Source organism: Apteryx mantelli, chromosome 5 (assembly GCF_036417845.1).
Source record: "Apteryx mantelli isolate bAptMan1 chromosome 5, bAptMan1.hap1, whole genome shotgun sequence".
NCBI lineage: Eukaryota > Metazoa > Chordata > Aves > Apterygiformes > Apterygidae > Apteryx > Apteryx mantelli.
In genome coordinates this window covers 79,515,872-79,524,169 of record NC_089982.1, presented here as the reverse complement: position 1 = coordinate 79,524,169, position 8,298 = coordinate 79,515,872, and positions in this window count along the sequence as shown.

Here is an 8,298-nt window from a genome sequence, read left to right as displayed (position 1 = left end):
GTGAGGGGGAGTGCAGAGCCAGCAATAACTGAGGGAGTATAGATTAATACAGAAAATTGCTAGTTAACTACTGCTGAGTGTCAGGGAATTGTGCCTTGTCTAACTGCCCCTGGGGGCATTTCCACTCCTCTTCTAGGAGCATAGGTGTGATGGTGTCAAAATGTTTTCAAAAGAGGGCTGTTCAAGGGCAGAGGTGAGCCGCTGCAAGTACCAAGGCAACCTCTAAGCAAAAAATGTGAGACTGAGAAGCATGATTCTGCCAGAGAAGTGGGACTGGCTCTATTTGTAGTCTTGGACAAGTTGTTTAGAGCCTTGTTTTCAGCCAGAATATACACGCACACATGCATATGTGAAATATGTGTGTATCTGATTGCTCCGCTTCAGACAGGCCAGTCTTATGAGGTGGAGAAGATAATTGTTGCTCACTTGACTTTCAGGGCCTTGTGAGATTGAACGAGTCAATGCCCATAAAACTGCATAAGCATCATTACTGATGACTCCAAACACTAACCAAAGTATTTAAACTTTTGTACTGGCCAGCAAAAGCTACACTTTGCTGCTCTAAGCAGTGTTTTGATGTCCCTGGCATTGAGGAACACCAACAGCCAGTGACTTCCCAGGTCTAGTAGTTGCAAAAATTCAGGCCTTTTCTAGCTGGCAGGTTAACTGGAGATGCAGTAACCCCCTTTTTACAATTTTGAGGAAGAAAATAATTAAAGGAGGTACAACATAATGTCTCTCTGTTTTTATTAAAATGGGACATTATGCTGTCCTCAGGAAAATCCGCCCTACAGGTTATAAGATTGAGCAGCTGGTCTGCACTTTTAGCAGTATCTGGAGGACATGTTACTTTGCAAGGGAAAAAATGTGATGACAGCAATCACAGCCGTATTACCTGTGGCTCATCCCTGCTGTAACTACCACAACACATTCCCTGTGGGAAACGCAAGCTCTTGAGCTCTAGAGTAACACTGAGTTTTCGTGTCCGGTCAGTGTGTGCTTGGGTCTCAGATATAGCTCTGCCTACTAATGGGCTGTGGCTCCTGACCAGCATTACGGTAGATTTTTTTGACGGGGGAGAGCTCACACAGGCCTTTTGTCCAGAAGGAGTCAGGAAACAGTGTCTGCTCTCCTGGATGTAGCTCTACACCCTTTGCTGAGGAAATCAGTAGGGAAATTGGGTGTCTTATCCTCACCAAGTATCCCAGTATTCCTGCAAATACTGATGCCCTTGAATACACCCAGGTCATACGCCTTTAGCACAGATGAGCTGAATCGTTGTTTTATTTGTTTATTGTTTATTGTCACCTCCTGTTACTGCTTCATTACTGCAGTCCCTGAGTGTGTACAGTAATACATGACTAACTTCTGTCATGTGTCAGTTTTCCTTTTTCCCATCTTTTTGTTGCACAGCTGTGTGCACAGTATTTGGTTCTGGTGGAATTTTGTTTTCTTTCCTGTTATTTGTGCTCCCTGTAATGGGAAGTTTGTGTGACAGTATTAGTGCTTCTGTCTTCAGAGCCCTAATTAACATGAAGTGTTACTGTAAGCAGAAGTCAACCTGAGACTTACTCGGCTGCCTTTGGCCGTCACAGTCACAGCCAGGTTTAAAAATCAGAAATTTATAACTTCCCATGCAAAACACTCTTCTGGTCCCACAGACCTTTTTCTTTGCTATCGGTAGCTCTTCCCACTGGCCTTTTCCAGCAAATTGCTTTAAATTCTTCACTGTGTTTGTTGCGCTGTGCCAGTTCATTAAAGAGAGTAAACTCCAGAACCACAGTGCCGGAAAGCGTTCCTTGCTCAGTCAACACCTGGGGACTGGTTACATGACCTTATTTTACCATTGGCACTTAATCCAGTGTTTGGAATGATGCTAAAAGGCTAACTTTATCAGCCACCTTTTACTAGATTATGTGACAGCAACCAGACCACAGGGGATTACTACTTTGGTGTTATTTGTATTTACTTACGCAGTGTTAATTTTGGTTTGCTATGATCTTGACACTACTTTTATTTTCACGCAGTATGACTTCATTCAGTGTGATAGGGGATAATGTCAAGTACAGATGTGGAAGAAATACAACACTGCTAAACCTCTAAAGCAATTGTAAAAACAGCTTTAACCCAGTAAATCAATAATTTGATAATTGCTGTGAGCTAGCTGACCTCTGTTTAAAATACAAGAATAGCAGGGAACATGCCCCTAATAGCAATGAATTCAGAAGTGTGCCGTAGTTTATATTTACCCAATGTGTGATGTGAACAGCTCCAAATGGGATGGGATGGCAAGCAAAAATTTGGCACTATTGACAAAACTAAGGTGAAAAGTTCAAAAAATTCCCCTTCCATTTTCTTTAGCTTTATGGTTTGTTTGGCCAATAAAAATGCAAATCTTCTCCAAGCTTTCATAATTCTACAGTGTTATGGTTGTTGCTGTAATAACAAAGGTAGCTCTGGCCAGGATGTTATTTCAAAAAAAAAAGATTCTTGGTAAGCCTGTGATACAAATACACTTCAGATCAAATTTAATACAGAAGCCTGGGAGCCACGACCAGATTTCATAAACTTTTATGCAGTAATGGTAGTGTCATCTCCACATTTTCACAGTGCTGTTCCCAACCAAGGTTTTTGTATATCTGTTGAAAACTTATTTTTCTCAATTTACCTGACCAAAATATTTGTAGTGTCTTTGCACCAGAAAGCTCACCACTTTCAACTTGTTTATTTTTAAGATCAGTAAGGGCAACAATAAGTTATTTAATTCTATGTCATAATCAGAATATTTTATGGCTTTCTGAAAATCAGTGAAATTTTATATCATTAATGATCCCTTGCAGTGTTAATCTTTGTTATTTTTGTATTATGATAGTGCTTAACTGTCCACTTTCGCAGAAAAGGGACTGGGACTTTATTGTGCCAGACTCTGTACAAATACACATCTGACGTACTTTTGTCCTGAACAACTTGCCTGTCACCACTGATGCTGCAAAATTAGGGAGTACGCTAGAAATGTAGGAAGATATTGGCATTAAGACAGCTCAAAATGAGAACTGAAAGTGAGCCCAGAGAGCCATCCTGTAAATAAACAGTAATGTAAATAAACAGTAAAGAAACAGTAAACATCAGCTGTTTCTGAAGGTAGCTAGTCATCGTTGGTTCCCTGAATATCTTGCAGCATAGCTACATCCTAGGAAATGGCTGAATGATCCAATGGGGGCCTTACAGATTAGTTCCTGACAGTGTTTCACTCATAAGAGGCAGCACAGAAGAAGATGCAGAGGTGTTTTGGGGAGAAATGTGGATGGAACGACATGGGACAGAGGTTTCTGATGCAGTAAACCATTAGCAAAATAGGTGGGACCTTGCTGTTGAGACGATCAGAAAGGTTGAATTTGACTCAGTAGTAAATGAAAGCCGCTAGAGATATTTATGCACTGAGCAACCTTTTCAAAGGCTCTGGCAGAAATCTTATCAGTGGTTTGTTGTTGTTGATTTCATCTGTATTTGTAACATTATATAATTTCCGAAAATGTTGTTGATCATCTGCAGAAAACTGTCCCTTCCCTACCTCCCACATCAGACACCTGACTCGGCATAGCCACAGGCACAGCACTCCCGACACTGCGGTAGGGAGTCTGATTTTCTGTTCTTCTGTGATTTGGGTAGTCATCTATAGTGAGACTGAGATGCCTAAGCACGGGTGTGCAGTGCCATTTAGATGCCCCAGGGTATCCGAGACACCCATTTGGGGCAAATAGAAAGGACAGAGAACCCACAGGAGACCCATTCCCGTCTGGAACTGCAGCTGGAGGTGAGGCGTGACACCCTGAGATGTCTGAAATAGCACTGAACATCTCTGTTGAAGCACCGGTATTGCTTCCTTGCAGCCTAGAGTAACTACTGTGTGGTTATAAAATATTTCTATTCTCAAATGCTTTCATTTTTCCTTGAACTCATTTTACACTGGTAAATGTGCAAGGCAATACAGAATCAAGTAGATTCCTATTTGCCAGTGTCTTTGAGATCCTCCAGCTGTAGGGTGCTACATACTCAGGTGTCTTTTGGTAAATGAAAAAATCATTTTAAACAAAAGCTCCCATAAAAGAGGATGCAAAATATGTTATCTCCTCCTTTTCATGCACTCAGGCCTATTTTAAATATCCTTTGATTGCCCAGAATATTTCTTTGCATTGCCAAATGCCGGATTTGAATATATAAAAAGGTGCACAAAATGTGTCAAACTTTCCAGAAACTAGGCTTGAAAACCTTCATTTTCCTTTTGTAACACTGTCTATAAATTCTGCATGATTTTATTTTACGCAAACACATGATCTATCAGAGGATCAAGTATGGAACAGGAAAAAAACAAAAACAAATTCTGAAAGAAACTCAAATCTTTTGCCCTTAAAGTCTATTTTTAAGTATGAAAAATTGCAGCAGCTAGATTTTTCTGGAATCTACTGTGTCTCCTGTATTTGATGCCTTTTCTCTGCATAGTAATGTGTCTTTAAAAAAACCCACTGATATATGTTACAAGGAGTGTATCTCTTTCACTGAGACAGAACATTTTAATTTCCCGACACCTTTTAGTGATTGCTTCAATTTCCGAAGATTTTGATAAAATCATGTGGTTTTAGAGTATCAGGATTGAATACCCTGCTCCGGCAGCAATTTAATGAAATGCTGTAGTTTCACAGCATTTCATTTGACATAACCTAGCTCAGAGGTCTAATAAATGCAGTGTGATAAATGTTGGAGCTACGATTGTAAAAATATACTTGTAATTGGGTTAATATGCCTTAAAATACTACCCATCAGTTATCTTTCTTCTTGCCGTTATATGACTTGCACTGTGAAGACTAAGCAATGCAGTTTACCCTTTTCCCCCACTATCTCCTTTTCTTTCCTTCCTTTGTAAGATTTCCTTTTTTTTAAAGCATTTTATTATAGCAAGCTGTACATATTCTCCAGTACTACAATTTTTTCTTCATACTCTGGAACCTTTTTCTAAATTCTTCATATGCTTCCCATAGCCATCTGGAAGATATTTAAAAATGCAAGATAAACCCTTTAAAATGAATGACAAATATAAATAAGCATGCAGAATACAACACAAGCAGGAAAGGTGTTGACAACTGTTATTTTCCTGTAGTAACTCAGATGTGTTTCAGAAATAAATAACAGAGGTATCACAGTTAGGAGATTAGAACCAGCAATATGTTCTGAGCTTCTAATTATCAGTAGTGTGTGTGTGTGTGTGTATTTTTGTGCATGCACACACATTCAGGTGTTGTATCACAGCAATGGCATGGCACATGAACGCTCCTGCTGTAAACTGGCACTTTTGCATAATATGTTTTAGGAGGGAGAATCATAACTTCTCTCCAGCTAAATTTTGATGTTTGCGTATTTCCCCAGATTGGAAACATTCCTGTTAATTTTCAACACAAGCTAAATTAAAATTTCAAAGACAGCTAATTAATTTACCATAATTATTTCAAGCAACAGGCTAGCATGCCTACCGCCTGCTGGAGTCTGAAATCTCTTGTTAGAATTTGAAAATAGGTATCTGACAATACATAGCTGTAGCTGAAATATAATCACATGAAACTCTTGTCTCTGAGTGTGTGCATGCAGTGTTACTCATAAGCACTGCAGAAATGCTATGAATATTACTGTATTTATGAATTTGCAGTGTACACGTTGCACATATGTGTGCACACACATACAATGTGTTGTGTAAAGAGTGCACAACACAGGGCTGGTACACAGGAGTGTGTGGTCCTTTCCATAGCATCCGATTTGGAGGCAAGAATTAAGAAAAGGGGGCAGAGCCAGGACTGAGGTGTTATCTGCTGCACTATGTAGGATAAGAGGGATGAGGGAAAGGAGAGACTTCTGAGGCCATGAGAACACAGTGAGGAGCCATTTGACAAGCTAACCATGGGCAACCAGGCTCTGACAAGGGGAGAAGCTGATCAGCCTGCTTCCTACATACCCTGGGGGTAGCCAAGATATTGCTCCTGTCTAATGGCCAGAGATTGAAGAGCCATGCAATAGCTGTAAGCATCAGGTTCAGCCCCTCTGTTCAAGCAGTGCAAGTTTGCAGATGAATTTCTGCTGCTATCCTGAGTGAATCTCAGTGGTGAGTGCCTCTCAAGGAGCAGGAAAAGATAGTTAACTGGGGGACCCACAGCTGAAATTCTTGGTGGCCACCCTTGAAAATAGCTGTGTAAATTCGGCTTTCCCAGGATTTACACAGCTTCCCTACACAAGGGCCAGGAGATGTTTTTTAAACTCCCTGGCAATAAATGTTTCATTCTGTTCTTCCACACACATGTGGAAGTCAACCATCATAGTCATACAAAAAAGAGCAAGATTCAGTCTTGAGCACAGGACAGGTGCTCGAGTGTGTACATAATGTAAGATTACACTTTCAAATGCAGGTGTGTGCAAGATTTGTTGTTGAGAATTTCTTTCCCCACTGTCTCTCTGTGTGAGTGAGAAAAGACCTTTTTCTTCCCTTAAAGCTGATTTTTAAAAGCCGCTTATAGCACTACTGCTATTCGCTCCATTATGAATTTGCCTCTGGATGTTTGCACCAATGTAGTTAAATTGCTGCAAAGTCCAGACAAAGTGGTTCTTCAACTCGAAGGACAGGCCCAGAGCTGGCCAGGAATGGTAGGCAATCTGTGTGAGAGAAGAGCTCATCCGTGGCCATGGAGTTATGCCTGATGCTTGTGTAATAAGAATGACAGAAATGACACACTTGAGTGCTTAAAATTAGTCTTCTAATTTACACCGTGTCACATCTATCTTAGGGGAGGGTTTTTCCTCATTTAACTCCAGCTATTTGACTGAGCCTCTACTCTTTTCCTGGCAGCCAAACTCCCTCTATAGTCACCAGAAAGGTCTGCACCTCCAGAAGGCAACTCACCCTGTCCCAACAGAGCTTCAAGACTGGCTGCATAAATCACAGCATTGACTAACAAGGGGGCCCAGAGATCTAACTTTTAGGAAGGAAAAATAAGGTGAGATGAACCTAGTCATGCTTTGTCCGAGTAGTTATACTGGTATTCCTTACTAACAAAGTGCTCCCTTCGGAGACACGGTTTATTATCAACCAAGAGTTTTTTTGTTGACCTTATCGAGGTTCCTTGGGTGAAGGAGGCTTTTAGGGTGTTACTGCATTAGGTGGTTGCAACAGGGATTTTTGCTGGGATAGCTCTGCGGGTCATTCAAAGCCACTGTATGTCGAGCCATTTCAGCAAGAGTTGTAAGCTGTTCATGTGAAACACTGAATACCCGTGTGACGGGGTAAGCCAGCTCCAATGGAAAGAGGCAGGCCTCAGTCCATTGTAGCTATAGGCAAGGGTTAAACTAGGAAATGGGGAGAACGTGAAATGAAATTAAAAGGATAGACTGTTAGACTCTAAAACTGTCTCCCTTTGGGGAATGGTAGCAAACCCACCTCTTGAGACTTCGGTAGCAGATGCGAGGCAGGTAGAAAGCCCCACTGGCAGCCAGGCTAGAGAAGACCTTTGAGGCCTATTCCAGCTCTGATTTCCATGCCTTCTCTGAGCTTTGTAACCAGTGCCCTGCCTTGCGGTGGCTGTCACGTAGTCTGGGAGCACATTTACATTTTCTGAATAGGGCAATTAGTGCTCACTCCTTTCCCCATGTCACTTGCACCTGGTCTCTGACATTCGTGCCTCATCAGCACTAATGGCCCAGCCATTAGTGGTGATTACTGGTCATTGTTTCTATTTCACTGACCCCTCTGATTGGCAGAGGCACCCCCCTGCCTTCCCCCAGCACACTCTGACGTTTAATAGCCCAGTTTAATACCAGAACCTCTGAGTACATAAATAAAACCAGACAGGCCCTACCTCTGTTTTATATGGCTAGGAAGAGATGAATACATGTTTTTTTGATTATGATTAATGTTGCTGTTTATTATTTTTATTGCGGTAGAGCTAGCAGGTTCAAACATAGTTGTTCTATCTCTGTGCGGTACAAATGCATCAGAAAAAGATGGTTTCTGTTTCAGGCAGCTGATACCCCTGACCGTTGGAGCAGTAAGGATCTGGAGCAGTTTTCTTTTTGGAGATGTAAGTAGCAAAAAAACCTAAGGACTTTTAAGAAGGAGATCAGAAAGTTTATGAGATTGTACAGTTGATATCTACAATGCCTTGGTTATGGTGACTTCAGAGGTCACTTTTAGTTCTATGTGTTTATGTTCTTTGGGGCCGGGACCACCTAATTTTCTGCACGTCATGCAACAAAGCTTTGGTG